The sequence below is a fragment of the Anguilla anguilla genome, chromosome 14, assembly GCF_013347855.1.
Source record: "Anguilla anguilla isolate fAngAng1 chromosome 14, fAngAng1.pri, whole genome shotgun sequence".
NCBI classification, from domain to species: domain Eukaryota; kingdom Metazoa; phylum Chordata; class Actinopteri; order Anguilliformes; family Anguillidae; genus Anguilla; species Anguilla anguilla.
The window spans coordinates 39694142-39712352 of record NC_049214.1 but is presented as its reverse complement, the minus strand read 5'-3'; the positions used below and the strand labels follow the sequence as shown (position 1 = coordinate 39712352).

Below are 18211 nucleotides of genomic sequence, written 5' to 3'. Positions count from 1 at the left end.
TCGATCGCTCTGCACCTGTGAATATACGGCCTGCGTTTAGCGAGCACGTCACCGGGCCCGTTGCTGGGCCTAACGTACGGCTCACTGAAGAATTGCAGCTTTTGCCTTCTCAAATAACAATTTTTATTGCTTTAAAAAAAAAATCCAATAAAACCCAATCCCGTTCTCCCATCGTACACATTCAAAAAACAATTCCCTGCCAGTGCTTTCCTTGAAGCCAGGCCTTTACAAGGCTGATGCAGCTTCAAAACAGAAGCTAATTTTGTTTGTGTGTGTGTGTGTGTGTGTGTGTGTGTGTGTGTGTGTGTGTGTGTGTGTGTGTCTGTGTGCGAGCGCGCGCCGTGGGGAATTCATTATTTTCCAGTGAATTGAAAAGGAGACTCCAATAAAGACATCCGCGGTGACTTCATGGCACCCCATCCTTGTGAAGACGAGGATTACGGGACAGTTGGAGGGAGGTGTTCGAGAAAGTGTGAGTGTGTGCGCGTGAGACTGAGAGTGTTTGTGTGAGTGTGTGTGTGCGTGTGAGACTGTATGCAGGCTCATTATTTCTGTGTGCGTGTGTGGGTGTGTGTGTGTGTGTGAGAGTGTGTGTGTATAGCGTGTACGCAGTTTGTGCAGGCTCATTATTTCTGTGTGCTTGCGCGTGTATGTGAGTGTGTGTGTGAGACAGTGTGTGCATATGTGTGTGTGAACGTATACAGTGTACACAGTGACCTGTATGCTCATTAATCTGTGTGTGTGCGTGAGCGTGTGTGTGAGACAATGTTTGTGTGTGAATGTGAGTGTGTGTGTGAGTGTGTGTGTGTGTGTGTGTGTGTGTGTCTATACAGTGTACGCAGTGACCTGTAGGCTCATTATGTCTGTGTGTCTGTATGTGAGTGTGTGAGACAGTGTATATGTGTGTGTGTGTGTGCGTGTGAATGTGTGTCTATTTGTGTGTATAGAGTGCACACAGTGGCCTTAAGGCTCATTATTTCTGTGTGTGTGTGTGTATGTGTGTGAGACAATGTGTGCATATGCGTGTGTGTTAGTTTGTGTGTGAGTGCATGTGAGTGTGTGTGTATAGCGTGTACGCAGTTTGTGCAGGCTCATTATTTCTGTGTGTGTGTGAGAGTGTGTGTGTGTGTGAGTGTGTATGTGAGTGAGAGTGTGTGTGTATATAGTGTACACAGTATCTGCAGGCTCATTATTTCTGTGTGTGTGTGTGGGTGTGTGTGTGTGTGAGAGTGTGTGTGTATAGCGTGTACGCAGTTTGTGCAGGCTCATTATTTCTGTGTGTGTGTGTGGGTGTGTGTGTGTGTGAGAGTGTGTATGTAAGTGAGAGTGTGAGTGTATAGCGTGTACACAGTTTGTGCAGGCTCATTATTTCTGTGTGTGTGTGAGAGTGTGTGTGTGTGTGAGTGTGTATGTGAGTGAGAGTGTGTGTGTATATAGTGTACACAGTATCTGCAGGCTCATTATTTCTGTGTGTGTGTGTGTGGGTGTGTGTGTGTGTGTGAGAGAGTGTATGTGAGTGAGAGTGTGTGTGTATAGCGTGTACGCAGTTTGTGCAGGCTCATTATTTCTGTGTGTGTGTGTGGGTGTGTGTGTGTGTGAGAGTGTGTATGTAAGTGAGAGTGTGAGTGTATAGCGTGTACACAGTTTGTGCAGGCTCATTATTTCTGTGTGTGTGTGTGTGAGTGTGTATGTGAGTGAGAGTGTGTGTGTATATAGTGTACACAGTATCTGCAGGCTCATTATTTCTGTGTGTGTGTGTGTGGGTGTGTGAGAGAGTGTATGTGAGTGAGAGTGTGTGTGTGAGTGAGAGTGTGTGTGTATAGCGTGTACGCAGTTTGTGCAGGCTCATTATTTCTGTGTGTGTGTGTGGGTGTGTGTGTGTGTGAGAGTGTGTATGTAAGTGAGAGTGTGAGTGTATAGCGTGTACACAGTTTGTGCAGGCTCATTATTTCTGTGTGCGTGTGTGGGTGTGTGTGTGTGTGAGGGTGTGTATGTGAGTGAGAGTGTGTGTGTGTGTGGGTGTGTGTGTGTGGGTGTGTGTGTGTGAGAGTGTGCATGTGAGTGAGAGTGTGTGTGTATAGCGTGCACGCAGTTTGTGCAGGCTCATTATTTCTGTGTGTGTGTGTGAGAGTGTGTATGTGAGTGAGAGTGTGTGTGTGGGTGTGTGTGTGTGTGTGAGAGAGTGTGTATGTGAGTGAGAGTGTGTGTGTGGGTGTGTGTGTGTGAGAGTGTGCATGTGAGTGAGAGTGTGTGTGTATAGCGTGCACGCAGTTTGTGCAGGCTCATTATTTCTGTGTGTGTGTGTGGGTGTGTGTGTGTGTGAGAGTGTGTATGTAAGTGAGAGTGTGAGTGTATAGCGTGTATACAGTTTGTGCAGGCTCATTATTTCTGTGTGCGTGTGTGGGTGTGTGTGTGTGTGAGGGTGTGTATGTGAGTGAGAGTGTGTGTGTGTGTGGGTGTGTGTGTGTGGGTGTGTGTGTGTGAGAGTGTGCATGTGAGTGAGAGTGTGTGTGTATAGCGTGCACGCAGTTTGTGCAGGCTCATTATTTCTGTGTGTGTGTGTGAGAGTGTGTATGTGAGTGAGAGTGTGTGTGTGGGTGTGTGTGTGTGTGTGAGAGAGTGTGTATGTGAGTGAGAGTGTGTGTGTGGGTGTGTGTGTGTGAGAGTGTGCATGTGAGTGAGAGTGTGTGTGTATAGCGTGCACGCAGTTTGTGCAGGCTCATTATTTCTGTGTGTGTGTGGGTGTGTGTGTGTGTGTGGGTGTGTGTGTGTGTGAGAGTGTGTATGTGAGTGAGAGTGTGTGTGTGTGAGAGTGTGTATGTGAGTGAGAGTGTGTGTGTATAGTGTGTACACAGTTTGTGCAGGCTCATTATTTCTCTGTACACACACACACACAGTTCACACTGCGCAGACAGCAGGGCTCCCAGCCCGGCTCCTCAGAGCTCCGGGGCCTGCAGGTTCTGTGCTTTGACTCAGCACTCAGCGGCTCAGCCTGAAGCAGCTCAGCGCACCGCTAGCTCGCCTCCCTGCTTTATTGGCTCTAAATTCTTTTCTCATTTCGATGCGAAAGCAGAAGCTGCAGCCCATCGGGCCCGGGGTGCGAGACCCCCCCCCCCCCCCCACCCCCCCCCCCACCCCCCCCACCCCCCCCACCCCCCCCACCCCCGCTCTTCAGACCGCACACGCGAGCAAGCCCAGATGAGCGCAGCGGCCCGCTCACGCCGCTACGTCTTAGCGCTTCCTTCGGTATATTTATGCCTTATTCACGCGGGTTGTCTTATTGAGATTAAAATGTGTTTCGCTCAGGAGTTCGGGGAGCAGTGGAGCGTGACCTGGCGTCGGCCCCTACCTCCGGCTCCAGGGCTCTGAAGGGAGATGTGAGAGATTTTTTTTTTTTAGCAAATTTTCCGTTACCGCTCTCTTAGGTGGCCCGGTAATAGCCGTTTTCTGCGGGGGCGAAGATTTATCCGTGATTGAGGTTACGGGCTTGTTTCCGAGCGAGGTCACGGTGAAACACACTGGAACACTGACACCTGCACACACACACACACACACACACAGCCCCCACTGGAACACTGACACCAGCACACACACACACACACACACACACACACAGCCCCACTGGAACACTGACACTTGCACACACACACACACACACACACAGCCCCACTAGAACACTGACACCTGCACACACACAGCCCCACTGGAACACTGAGACCTGCACACACACACACACACACAGCCCCACTAGAACACTGACACCTGCACACACACACACACACACACACACACACACACACACAGCCCCACTAGAACACTGACACCTGCACACAAACACACACACACACACAGCCCCAATGGAACACTGACACCTGCACACACACAGCCCGACTGGAACACTGAGACCTGCACACACACACACACACACACACACACACACAGCCCCACTAGAACACTGACACCTGCACACACACACACACACACACACACAGCCCCACTGGAACACTGACACCTGCACACACACAGCCCGACTGGAACACTGAGACCTGCACACACACACACACAGCCCCACTAGAACACTGACACCTGCACACACACACACACACACACACACACACACACACACACACACACAGCCCCACTGGAACACTGACACCTGCACACACACACACACACAGCCCCACTGGAACACTGACACCTGCACACACAGCTCCACTGGAACACTGACACCAGCACACACACACACACACACACACACACACACACACAGCCCCCACTGGAACACTGACACCTGCACACACACACACACACACACAGCCCCACTGGAACACTGACACCTGCACACACACACACACAGACACACAGCCCCCACTGGAACACTGACACTTGCACACACACACACACACACACACACACACACACACACACAGCCCCACTAGAACACTGACACCTGCACACACACACACACACACACACACAGCCCCACTGGAACACTGACACCTGCACACACACAGCCCGACTGGAACACTGAGACCTGGACACACACACACACACACACACACACAGCCCCACTAGAACACTGACACCTGCACACACACACACACACACACACACACACAGCTCCACTGGAACACTGACACCTGCACACACAGCTCCACTGGAACACTGACACCAGCGCACACACACACACACACACACACACACACAGCCCCCACTGGAACACTGACACCTGCACACACACACACACACACACACACACAGCCCCACTGGAACACTGACACTTGCACACACACACACACACACACACACACACAGCCCCACTAGAACACTGACACATGCACACACACACACACACACACACACACACAGCCTCACTGGAACACTGACACCTGCACACACACACACACACACACACACAGCCCCCACTGGAACACTGACACCAGCACACACACACACACACACACACACACAGCCCCACTGGAACACTGACACCTGCACACACACACACACACACACACACACACACAGCCCCACTGGAACACTGACACCTGCACACACAGCTCCACTGGAACACTGACACCTGCACACACAGCTCCACTGGAACACTGACACCTGCACACACACACACACACACACACACTGGAACACTGACACCTGCACACACACACACACACACACACACACGCACACACAGCTCCACTGGAACACTCTTTGAGCAGTAAAGTCTGTTTATTCACAACAGGTCTGAAATGGAGCTCGTACGGCAGTTTTCGCTCCCGTTCGCCCCCACATCCGTATTCAATCGCTCCCAAACGCTCCGACTCCAACACTCGCTTTGAGGGAATAGCGCGCTGAATAGCGGTTACCATATGAACACAGATCGTTATTTTAAAAAAGCCGTTTCCCTGCGCAAAGGCTGCATCTTGCGCTGGGTTATTACACTGATTACACGTGGCAAACGGACTGTGGAACGGGATTTCACCCAGTCCCTTTATTTTAAAGGAGGCGGCTGATTTTTTAACCCGTATTTTTTCCCCAATTATTTCTTCTCTCGCGTTTGGTAACAGCCTGCTCTCGTGGCCTCGTCGTAATGCGCAGACGAGGGCCCTCGAGCCGGAACTGGTTCTCAAATGCCCGAGTTTTTGTTTTCTGCCCCCCCCCCGATTGACATCCGCAGGGGGAGCGATGGCGTATTCATTTTAAGCGCGGAGGCCAGATGGGCTCGGGGCGGCGCTGGGTCTGACTTCATCGCCCGGGCGGGACGGACGTATCGATCTCGCGCCTTTCCACTCGCTCGCCGCCCGTCTCCGTTTCCCGCCGCTAATTTCCCACCCGCACCCCCCCACGCATCACAAACACCCGCACACCCCCACGCATCACAAACACCCGCACACCCCCACGCATCACAAACACCCGCACCCCCCCACACATCACAAACACCCGCACACCCCCACGCATCACAAACAGCCGCACACCCCCACGCATCACAAACACCCCCACACCCCCACGCATCACAAACACCCGCACACCCCCACGCATCACAAACACCCGCACACCCCCACGCATCACAAACACCCGCACACCCCCACGCATCACAAACAGCCGCACACCCCCACGCATCACAAACACCCGCACACCCCCACGCATCACAAACACCCGCACACCCCCACGCATCACAAACAGCCGACAGGAAGCGAGAGGGGGGACTGAGCCCTCGCAGCGTACGACAGGAACAAAAACAAAAAGAAAAAAGTGACCGACGAGGACGTAAAGGTGCACTGAAAGAGCGGCTTGCCGTTTTAAAACCCGTGAGATGAGATCAACAGCTCTCCGTTTCCACAGCTGCCCTACAGACGGATGCCAGAGCTGGGAGCACGATCAGGACGAAGGGACCTTCGCCCCTGCATAAACGCCCCAGCAGTGACAGTAACCCAGAATACACACCGCGAGAAATACACTACGATAATGCCATCCGCTAATTTCGGGCTGACCAGGCTCGGCATTCTCCAGACCGATATAGCACAGAACATTTGACACTTTGGCACGTTACAATACTACTGTATCTTCCACAGTATGCTCACACAGTCAGATGTGATTTAATTGATTTAAGTTATACATATACGGTACTGTAGCTTTTCCAATGTAATCACAAGATTTGACACAATTAATTGGATTTTGGATTTAATTAAGCTCCTGTATATACAAACTATTTAAATATGATTTTATGTTTATGTTCGGAGTTTATTACGTACACATATCTAGTACCGGGTAGGACCCACTTTTGATTCCATAACGCCCAGACTTCTTCGAGGCATGGATTCAACACGGCACTGAGACGTTGCTCCAAGCTGACTTGATACATTACATTACATTGCATTACAGGCATTTAGCAGACGCTCTTATCCAGAGCGACGTACAACAAGTGCATCAGTTCAAGGTGCAGAGGTGCAAAAGAAACACACTAGAGTGAAGTAAAGATCGTAGTGCCAGAAGTGACCACATAGATCAGGACTCCAACCCTGTAGAGTAACCTGTTCAGCAAACAAACAAACAATACTGCCAAGTACAAACTAGCACTGAATGTTACTAGCACTGATACCATCAAGCAGTTCTTGCAGAATTTTCAGCCACATGAAATGCTGTGAACCTCTCTTCCCATATCATCCGAAAAAGGTTCTCCATTGGACCGAGATCTGGGGACTGGGGAGGCCACGGGAGTAAACTGAAGTCCCTGCCATGGTCGTGGAGCCAGCTTGAGACGATGTGGAGCATTATCCTGCTGGATGTGTCCATTTCACAAACAGTAGACTTTGGCCATAAAGGGATGCACATGGTCAATGCAACAATGCTTTGGAATGATGTGGCAGTCAAATGATGCTCGTGTGGTATTGCGGGGTCCTAAGGTGCGGCAAGAAATCATTCCTCGCACCGTTACACCACCACCGGCCTGTACCATAGACACAAGGCAGGATGGATCTATGGACTCATGCTGTTTCTGGCAGACCTTATCATCACTGTAGCCTCATCTCCCTGCGCTTAGCTGACAGGAGTGGAACCCGGCGTGGTGTTCTGCTTCATGCGTTCAGAGAGACGCCCTTCTGCACGCCGCTGTACGCAGCTCTTATTACAGCATTTCTGGCCTTCCTGTTCGCTGGAACAGGTCCGTCGGTTCTGCTCTGACCTCTCCCTCTGACAATTTTTTCTCATTCGCAGAACTGCCACTCACTTGGTGTTTTTTTATCGCACCGTTCTCCGTAAACTCTACAGACCGCAGTGCTTGGGAATCCCAGGAGAGCGGCTGTTTCTGAGATGCTGGAACCATCACGTCTGACAACGACAATCATAACACCTTCAAAGTCACTTAGATCATGCCATTCCAAAGTTTGGTAAAACAACAACAACTTAACCTCCTCACCATGTCTGCACGCTTTAAATATTCAGTGGCTGCCACATGGTTCTCTGTTTGGAGGAGTAGGCTATTTCCATTAACAAGCAGGTCTACCTAATAAAGTGGCCACTGAGTGTAGATCTGATAATTGTCCTTAATTGGCCATAAAGTGTGTGGGAAGCATGCTGGCTCCTCCTCCTCCTTACGAGACTGATGTAAGAAGCACCGGTCCTAATGGTATGTGATGGAACAGAGGAAGAGCAAAAGAAGAGGGGGTACATTATCTTCTGCCTCTGAATGTGTGTGTGTGTGTGTGTGTGTGCAAGCGTGTGTGTGTGTGTGCAAACGTGTGCGTGTGTGTGTGTGTGTGTGTGCAAACGTGTGTGTGTGTGTGTGTGTGCAAGCGTGTGTGTGTGTGTGCAAACGTGTGCGTGTGTGTGTGTGTGTGTGTGCAAGCGTGTGTGTGTGTGCAAACGTGTGTGTGTGTGTGTGTGTGCAAGCGTGTGTGTGTGTGTGTGAGACATGTCATTAAACACACCAGTGTGCACGTCCTCAGTGTGTGTGTGTGAGAGCGTGTGTGAGGGTGCGTGTGTGTGTGTGAGTGTGCATGTGTGTGTGTGTGTGAGACACGTGGCATTAAACACACCAGTGTGCGCGTCCTCAATGTGTGTGTGTTTGTGAGTGTGTGTGACACATGGCATTAAACACACCAGTGTGCGCGTCCTCAGTGTGTGTGTGTGAGCGCATGTGTGTGAGCGTGGGTGTGTGTGTGACACATGGCATTAAACACACCAGTGTGCGCATCCTCAGTGTGAGTGTGTGTGTGTGTGTGCGTGCGTGTGTGTGTGAGTGCGTGTGTGTGAGTGTGTGTGTGTGTGTGCGTGTGTGAGTGTGTGCGTGTGTGAGTGTGACACATGGCATTAAACCCACCAGTGTGCGCATCCTCAGTGTGCGTGTGTGTGTGTGTGTGTGTGCGCGTGCGTGTATGTGTGTGAGTGCGTGTGTGTGTGTGTGTGACTGCGTGTGTGTGTGTGTGTGTGTGTGTGTGTGAGTGCGTGCGTGTGTGTGCGCGCGCGTGCGCGTGTGTGTGTGTGTGTGTGAGTGCGTGTGTGTGTGTGAGTGTGTGTGAGTGCGTGTGTGTGTGTGTGTGTGTGTGTGAGTGCGTGTGTGTGGGTGTGTGTATGTGTGTGTGCGTGTGTGTCACATGGCATTAAACCCACCAGTGTGCGTGTCCTCAGAGACACTGAAAGTAGAGCAGCCATTCAAATCTGCTTCACTTTACCTGCCGGAAGGACAATAATGACACATTTTACTTCACTTCAGGAACTTTAAATGGGGAACTCGGCTGCTGGAAACACCGCACAGCGAATCTAATCATTCTTTCCCGGCACGTATATCGCAAGGGCTGATTTAAAGAAATGTATAAATGAAAATGACATTTTTGAGTGTTTTTGAGCATTCCCGTTTGGAATGATAATGAAGCCGGGCCTGCATCGCTCCGAGCGGAGAGGGATTACAGACACGAGGCCGAGCGGGGAACGGGAAGCGTCTCCGGCTGGGGAGCGGCAGGAACCCGCAGGTCCGCGTTTTCCAACATGGCTGCAGGAGAGAGGGAGGAGCCGAGCCGGAGGGCAGGGCAGGCTGTACGCCCCTCCCAACCCCCCCCCCCCCCCCCCCCCCCCCGGGCAGAGGCCACACCCACTATGGGCCGGACCGTCCGGCAGGGCCCGCTGGCCCGGGTGGGGGGGGGGGGGAGTGTTGGGGGTTTAAGCAGGCTGAGTGTCCCCACTGCACTGCTCCATACGTGTCCCATATAGCGCCCGCCCTCTAGGCTGGGGACTATCATCAGTAAAGGGGTGTGCCTCCCTCTGATTGGTGTTAGCTCCCCAGGAGCATTCTGATTGGACAGCAGAGTCTGAACCTGCTTCACACTCCTGGTTTGTGGGGGGTACGGGTGGGACAGCACTGGTGCGAGGTCATAGTGTCACTGCTGACGGCGAATAAGGGAAACAAAGAGCAGGACAACATGAGCTCACTGTGAAACAAGAGCCCTGATTGGCTGTGGACATGCAGCCAATCAGGGCTCTCATCATCCATCCACTGCGTAAGCATCTGACCAGTGTAAACCCCCATGGGAAAGTATGGTTGTTTATGCTTTCAATGGTACAACGGGTTGGTTGCGTATTCTGAAGTGCTGTAATAAACACGACCATTTCGCTCTGTCGAGGTCCACTTAGACAAACAAGATTTGATTCTTTGAAGGGTTTCTGAATTTAGTAAAAAACCCGCTCTCAAATTAACTTACACGAGCTTGTCACAAAGATTTAAATCACCGTGCTTGGCTGGGGTACAATGGAAATGTTTGGGACTCTGCTGAAATGTGCTTATATTTCAAATGACATTCATTTGGTGGATCTAGCCACTTAGGGTTTGATTCAGGAAAACACAGCACAAACTGAGCATTACTCATAAACGAATAGTTTGCTGTGATCAATCAAGCTTAAACTCTGACGGATTCGCCACTGAAGGCAAGACCAGGAGCCAAGATGAGCTGAAAGGAAGGTTTATGTCCCGATTTTACTGCGCTCTCCTTCTGCGATATCAGCCTTCTTTATTGAGAGAGATAAGAGTCTTTCTTTAAAACACAACTCATTTCTCACACCATCGATTTTAACACCATTCCACGCTGAGACCATTCTTTGCTGGATGGCTCAGGGAAGTAACTGACAAATCCCATTGGGGGGGGGGGGGGGGGGGGGTGAGTAGCCTAATTTGAGTGTGGGGGGGTTGGGGGGGGTGTGGTTGGCAGAAATGAAAGCAGCAGTGAAATTAAGGATGCTAAGAAAGGCTCACAGGCGACACGGTTGCAAATGCGTCTGTTAACGCGACCATATGGAACAGCTGGAAAAAAATCCCACCGGACCGGTTTTTGTCTCGGACGGCGTGCGGAACATCGGGGAGCGGCGTGCGGGACCGGCGGAGCGGGACAGCGTCGGCGTTCCGTGGGTCTCAGAGCGGCGGACGTGCCTCGTCTGGAACTTCACCTGTGTACGCGGTTACCGGACCGGGCTACCCACTGCCACACAGAGCTACCCGAAATCCTGATACCCCCGCCCTGTAGCCCGAGGGTAGGTCACAAGGCACAGCCTGCAGCAGCTTAAAACCCCCCCCCCCAGCCCCCCCAAAACAAACGCCCGAGCCAAAATGAACCGTTATTGGACAGGCATCTCAAGAGGCGCAAAAGATGACACAAAATGTCACCCAGTGGTTAACCAGACAGAAACTTAGTTAATCACTCATATGCACACAAGTAAAGAACTCACTTTACTCCTCCCCAGCTCAGGGAGTCACCCTTTATATATAAAGTTCCTCCCACCAGACCGTACCAAAATACACATTACAGGAGGGCGTGTGGGCTTTTGGTGCAGTCCCACTCACCATCCATATACGAATGCCCCTGTGTGGCCACGGGAGTTCAATTACCCGCCCCGGCTCTCTGTGGCCTGCACTCTGACTCCTGTCTGTAACTGGCGAAGCCTGCCCCCCGTCTGAATACGATGAACAGGAAACATGAGGAGGGTGAACTGTTCACTCTCCTTTAAGAAAACAAAGACACATTACACCTCACTGCAATATCCCCTCATTGTATTACATTTAGCACACGCTCTTACCCACAGAGGCTTACGCAGATTACATTATTGCATACAACCCATTTATTTATACAGCTGCATGTTTTATTGAAGCGACTCGAGTTAAGAGCCTCGCTCAAGGGCACAACGGCAACTCCTCAGCTGGGAGTCTGACCCACAGCCTCTGAGTTACAGGCCCGGTTTCCCTACAGCCACACTCCACCGCCCCGGGACAAACACGGGCGCTTCTGACCGCGCCGTGCCAGACAGGATTAAGTCTGGCGGGATCCCCACAGGCGCGAGCGAGCCGGATGTTTGGAGAGAGGAACGGCGAAGGCTAATGAGGCCCATCGTGACAGCACGGCAGTCTGTGTGAGCGTGTTCCTGTGAGGAGTAATGAGTTCCTGTGAGGAGTAATAAGTTCCTGTGAGGTGTAATGAGTTCCTGTGAGAAGTAATGAGTTCCTGTGAGGAGTCATGAGTTTCTGTGAGGAGTAATGAGTTCCTGTGAGGTGTAATGAGTTCCTGTGAGGTGTAATGAGTTCCTGTGATGAGTAATGAGTTCCTGTGAGGATTAATGAGTTCCTGTGAGGAGTCATGAGTTCATGTGAGGAGTCATGAGTTCCTGTGAGCAGTAATGACTTCCTGTGAGCAGTGATGAGTTCATGTGAGCAGTAATGAGTTCCTGTGAGGTGTAATGAGTTCCTGTGAGGAGTAATGAGTTCCTGTGAGGAGTAATGAGTTCCTGTGAGGAGTAATGAGTTCCTGTGAGGTTGCTCAGCTGCATGGTTGCTGGTGGGGACCCAGCTCAGGTCTGACTCAGTTTATAAATGAAACTGGAAGCTGAAGTGAAATTAAGTAGATAAACTCTGCAGTCCCTCAGCAGAGCCTGTGTCAAACCCACTTTAACATCAGCCACACGCGCACACACACACAGAAGCACAGACAAAAACAGATGCACACACACACACATTACATTAGAGGCATTTAGCAGACGCTCTTATCCAGAGCGACTTACACAACTTTTTTACATAGCATTTTTACATTGTATCCATTTATACAGCTGGATATATACTGAAGCAATTTCGGTTAAGTACCTTGCTCAAGGGTACAACGGCAGTGTCCTACCCGGGAATCGAACCTGCGACCTTTCGGTTACAAGTCCAGTTCCTTACCCACTGTGCTACACTCTGTCCACACACATATAGGCATGCAGGCACACACACACGTACACACACAGACACACACATGCTATCACGCACACACAAAAATATGCAGACACACACATACACATACACAGACACACACACAGACACACACACTCACACACTGACACACTCTCTCACACCCATATACACACCCCCACACATGCTCATATGCACACACACACACACACACACACACACAGAGGAGATCACAGAGAAGAACGCTCTCTCAAACAGAGGTCACAGAGAAGAACGCTCTCCCAAACAGAGGTCACAGAGAAGAACGCTCTCTCAAACAGAGGAGATCACAGAGAAGAACGCTCTCTCAAACAGAGGTCACAGAGAAGAACGCTCTCCCAAACAGAGGTCACAGAGAAGAACGCTCTCTCAAACAGAGGTCACAGAGAAGAACGCTCTCCCAAACAGCTGTGCCAAAACATGGCGGCTGCTCTGGCTGTCAGCCTGGATGGCTCGGTGAGCTCACAGAATCGCGTAGTTCTGGCAGGCCACCAGAGTCAAGCGCTCCGGCTGAATCAGCTGATGGCTCAGCTGAGTGAGGTTCGCCTATCACAGTACATTCACTTAACAGGGCGGTCTACTTAAACAGCCTCCCTCCACTCATTCAGCTGCTCCTCCTGCATGCAGCTATCTGTACGTTGTGTTGCAAATCCCCTCCACCACCCCAGCTCCATCCCTATGTGTTAAGAATTTGCTTTGCTGCTGGATCTGTTCTGTGTGTACCCCTCTAGGGGGGGTTTGGCTGCTGGCCTCCCGGCCTTATCCACACGGGCTGCGTGGTTGGCGGGAGAGCTCCCAGAACAGAGTCATACCGCCAAACAGAACTGTAGAGTTTATTGTTAATAAAGATGTTACTTTGATGACAGTGGTCCTGACAGAACCCAGAGTTTTGTTTGGACTCACCCATCACTCACCCATCGCAATGTTCTGTAAAGCTTTGGCTCGACCAGCCAAGCGCTTTCACTGGGTTTCACAAGCCAAGAAAAACCAGAGAAACAATTTTGTTGGACAAACCAAAACTCTGTCAGGGGTGACTGACATGGTGTTGGACTGGTTTTCCAAACTGCCTGTGCTCGAGGCTTCACTATCAAACTCTCCAGGGATTTTCGTTTGCTCCAGATAGCGCTCGAATCCTGACTTCAGCTCCTGCCCGTGCCAGCGCCGACTCTGGCCGGATGTCCCTGGGCAGGACGCCACGGGACCTCCCAGGGGCGGAGCCGGGGGGGGTTTACGCTACCCCACAGTTTCCAGATTTGATAAAGAGCCTTGGCCCGCGCATTGAGCCCGGACGGCACAGCAGCGTGTGCCTGCAGCGATTGGCTGCCGAGCCGGATAATTAGTCCAGTTATTCGGCCCGGCACAGTGCCGGAGCACGCGGCAGAAACCCCCCTGGCTCGCCCGGGACCGGGCCTGCCCAAGCCCCTGTCAGTGCGACACGAAAACAATGCAGTGGGGGAAAAGCCAACATAATAAAAGCGTGTTGATTGGATTGTACCGATGCATTTCGAGCTCCAGTTACAAGCACGGATTAAATCACGACCGCAGGTTGCAAACGACCGGTTGTGAGAACGGAATGAGAATGGGCGCTATGGAAACGGGGAACGCGGAACCCCACAGGGTTCCGAGCTGACGTGAACCCGGCAGCGCCCGCTCTCTTCCCCAAGAGATCGCACAAAGCGTGCCAGTGACCTAGAGCGTCGCAAACTCTGGCTTTTCACAAGACCGTGACATTTTTGTGACATGCGGTGTTGAAAGCCAATTGAGTGGCACATTTATTTGTTTTACATCAAGATGAAACTAATGCCTTAACACAGTAAAACATTCAGGGCCCAATTTTCCGTAGTCTAAGTGCAGTCGTCAAACACTAGCCCTAACACAAGGCGTTGGCAAATTAGGGTGTGTCCAGCTCAAGTGTAAGCTCCACCAAGACACAGTCATTAAAGAGGCAGGATTGATAGCAATAAATTAGCTGTGGGTGTGATGAGGATTTGGCTTCATTAGTGCCAATCAGATCCCCCCAAATCTTTCCCTTTAAAAACTGCTAGCTATCTGCTAATTTTTGTCTGCGACATAGCTCAGGAGGTAAGACCGATTGTCTGGCAGTCGGAGGGTTGCCGGTTCAAACCCCCCCCTGGGCGTGTCGAAGTGTCCTTGAGCAAGACACCTAACCCCTAACTGCTCTGGCGAATGAGAGGCATCAATTGTAAAGCGCTTTGGATAAAAGCGCTATATAAATGCAGTCCATTTACCATTTACCATTTTGTCACGGCTGAAGAGCAAGCGCGTTACTAGAGGCTCCATCACGAGCCTTTCTACCGAACATTACGTGTGCTATCAAAACTACGGTGAGATGAAATAGTTTTAATTCGCATATATATTTCCCCCTAAAACAAAATACATTTTCCATTTATATGCCGGACAGTGCTCGTTTCTTTGTTTCTTGGCTGTAAATTTTTGTTCAAAACCACTTTTTAAAACAAAAAAAACAAAATCACTACTTAAACTATTTCAGACATGCACTTGAGCAGATGGATGCACAGTCAGTAGAGATGCAGCTCCACAGCCAGCGAGTCCCTGCTCTCTCCTGCATTCTTTGCATCCATTCACACACACGGATTCTTTGCGTTTTTTTCCACATCTGTTTGTACAGCTGGACCCGTATTGAAGCGCTTCAGTTTAAGCACCTTGCTCAAGGGCACAACAGCGGAGTCCTACCAGGGAACCGAGCCTAGGCTACGCGCCCAGAGTGCACAAGCCGCTACCGCTACGTATTCTTCACAGCGCATTACTATGCGGTGCACACGGAGCTCCGCAGAGAACCCGCTAGCTTTCCGACGACTGTATCGGAACGTACCGCCCGCCCGGCCCGAAATGTCAGACGCGCGTTTTTTAACATTCCGAAGGTCCTCTCGATCGCTGCCCTGGCCCGGGCCGCACGCGCCCGCGAAAGCGAGCTCGTTCCGAGCTCAGCGTACGGAGTAAATAGCTCCGATTTTCGCGGTTTTGCCGCCGTCCCTGAACAGCCATCGTAAACGGCGCTGCCTGTAATTGCCCTCTCTCAAACGGCGTCCCGTTACGTACCACATTCCACTGCCGAGACGGTTTAAAAAAATTTACATAACAAGAACCAGCGGAACCGACACGCATTTAACAAACGCAAATGACTGACGGGCAGACTATAGCTCGTCTCTCGAGGTCCTCGTGCCTCCCATTAAGACTCTCACACTGATTGCCTCCGTACAGGTACCTAAGCAGCCGACATTGACTGCATAATTGAACACAGCTTGCATGTAAAATAGACAGACTGAAATAAACAAGATATTTCTTGCATCTGCGTTAAGTGTTTATGTATCTTTTTATGTGGCGCATTTCATAACGCCACCAAAATAGCACGATGGCGGCAGCTGTTTGAGTTTAAACCTGGCCTGGGTCAGTCTAAAATGCAAACGCATGACTGACCAACAAACTTTTGCAACGCCAAATGCTTCTATTGACATTGACCTCCTGTTGTGACACCCGACCCATGTTGACGCAAACGGGTTCGCTACAGACCGCGAAACGACCGACCCATAGCGCAGGGCGACAAATATTTCGTTTGAGAGAGACGAAACCAGCCATTCCACTCGCAGCCGGGCGTGTTTGCGCTTGAATGGTCACCGATAATTTGGTCGTGTGTTAATACAACTCAGCCTACGAGTCCAACAGGGATCAAATGCACTACAACAGAGTAAACATGCAGTGAACTAACCTTTTTATTGTGTCGCAGAGCGGGCCCTAGTTGTGTTTCTTTAATGAGAAACCTTTTTACAAGAAGCCATTTGGCAATTTAAATTAACATTTTTTTGGAGCACCGTCGAGGGTGCTTGACCTTTCCTTTTGGCCGAAAGGCATCATAGTTTTAGCTGCTCTGGGAGACGCACTGCGTCCCATTCACAAGGAGACTCTGCAGAGCAGCAGAGCAGCCCTGACAACGCCGGTAAGCAGAGGTTAATGGAACTCAGACTTCCCCCGAACGAGTGCGGTCACCTTCGTACCAGAAAAGGGTTTTTAATTAAATCGTTGGAGGTAATCGATGAGTGTTTATAAGGGCCCTGCCCTAAAGCAGATGCACTCGAACATCTCAATGCTCTGCTCATTTCCCTGCAGGTCCGTGTGGGTAAACAGTTCTGAGGGGGTGCCCTTGTCCTGTGGGTCAAACCCAACGTGCAGACTTCGGGACATGAGGGAGAGCCTCCATTCTTAGGCTGCACTGAAGCACTAAAGCAATTCTGGCCTTGAAAGGAAGAACTTAAGCTTGGACATCTAACGCGCGTGAGCATGGGCGATTACTGCGTCATCCACGTGGTGACCATGGAGACAGCCATGTTTGCTGGGATAAGGGGGGGGGGGGGGGGCAGGTTTATCAGGTAGGACCCAGACTGAGGCCACACTGGCATGGAGCCTTCAGAATGTACACAGCATGAAGAAATGCCTCTCCAGGCTTTCAGAAAACCACAGGCCATGCAGATCATTACTACACTCAAAAACCCCCACACCCCCCCCCCCCCCCCGCCCCCAATCCACAAGAAGGCATTCCGCATTACCACATTGTGGTTTCTCCCCCCACCCCCTACTCCCCAGAACCCCTAAAATAGTTCTCTGAGTGCGCGCTCTGTGATGTCTGTGGTCCCGGCGGTGAGTTCACCCGCTCCATGAGAGTACCGCGGGAATGTTCCGGACTGTTTTAGGACAAACCCCCTAATCAGTTACCCGCAGGGAACCCGCGCCAAAAAACCCACATCAAACCCGCCTGCCGCGTACGCGACCGTGATTTACCCCCCCCCCCCCCCGGAACGGCTCCAGGAACCCCCTTCCCTCCCAAAAATATCAGATGTCAGCATGAAATAAAATAGGAAGTAAATAAACAAAATGAAGTATTCGACTCCAGGAAGAGCGAGCAGACGCAGAAAACAGTCTCAGCCTTTCCAGCAGCAGCGGTTTTATTTGATGGCGAACCGCTGAACGAGCGTTCGATGATGGAGCCCCTGAGGGAACGGCTCTGGAGAAGGTGCTGAGCCAGGGGAGGGGGGAGGGGAAACGGCCCCCCCCCCCGAAGGGGCATTTATTCCGCGCCGTTTACCGCCCCGCCCGTGGATTCGTCACGCTGAACACACGCCGTGGAAAAGACCTCCTAACGTCCTCCCTGGACACTGAGGGGAACGGACTGAGACGGTGAGGCATGATAGCACGGTCTATACCTCGCTGAGAATTCTCTATTGTGTGTGTAAATGTGTGTGAGTGTGTCTGTATCTGTGTGTGTAAGTATGTGTGTGTGTGTGCATGTATATGTGTGTGTAAGTATGTGTGAGTGTGTCTGTATCTGTGTGTGTATGTGTCTGTGTGTGTGTGTGCGTATATGTGTGTGTGGGTGTGCATGTATATGTGTGTGTAAGTATGTGTGTGTGTATATGTGTGTGTATGTGTGTGTGTGTG

General features: G+C 51.1%; 1 protein-coding gene across 1 annotated transcript in view; it reads right to left on the bottom strand.

Moving 5' to 3' along the window:
• Positions 1–18211, bottom strand: part of mmp17a (matrix metallopeptidase 17a) — a 59925-nt gene that overhangs the window by 23589 nt on the left and 18125 nt on the right. The gene's annotated exons all lie outside the window — the stretch shown is intronic.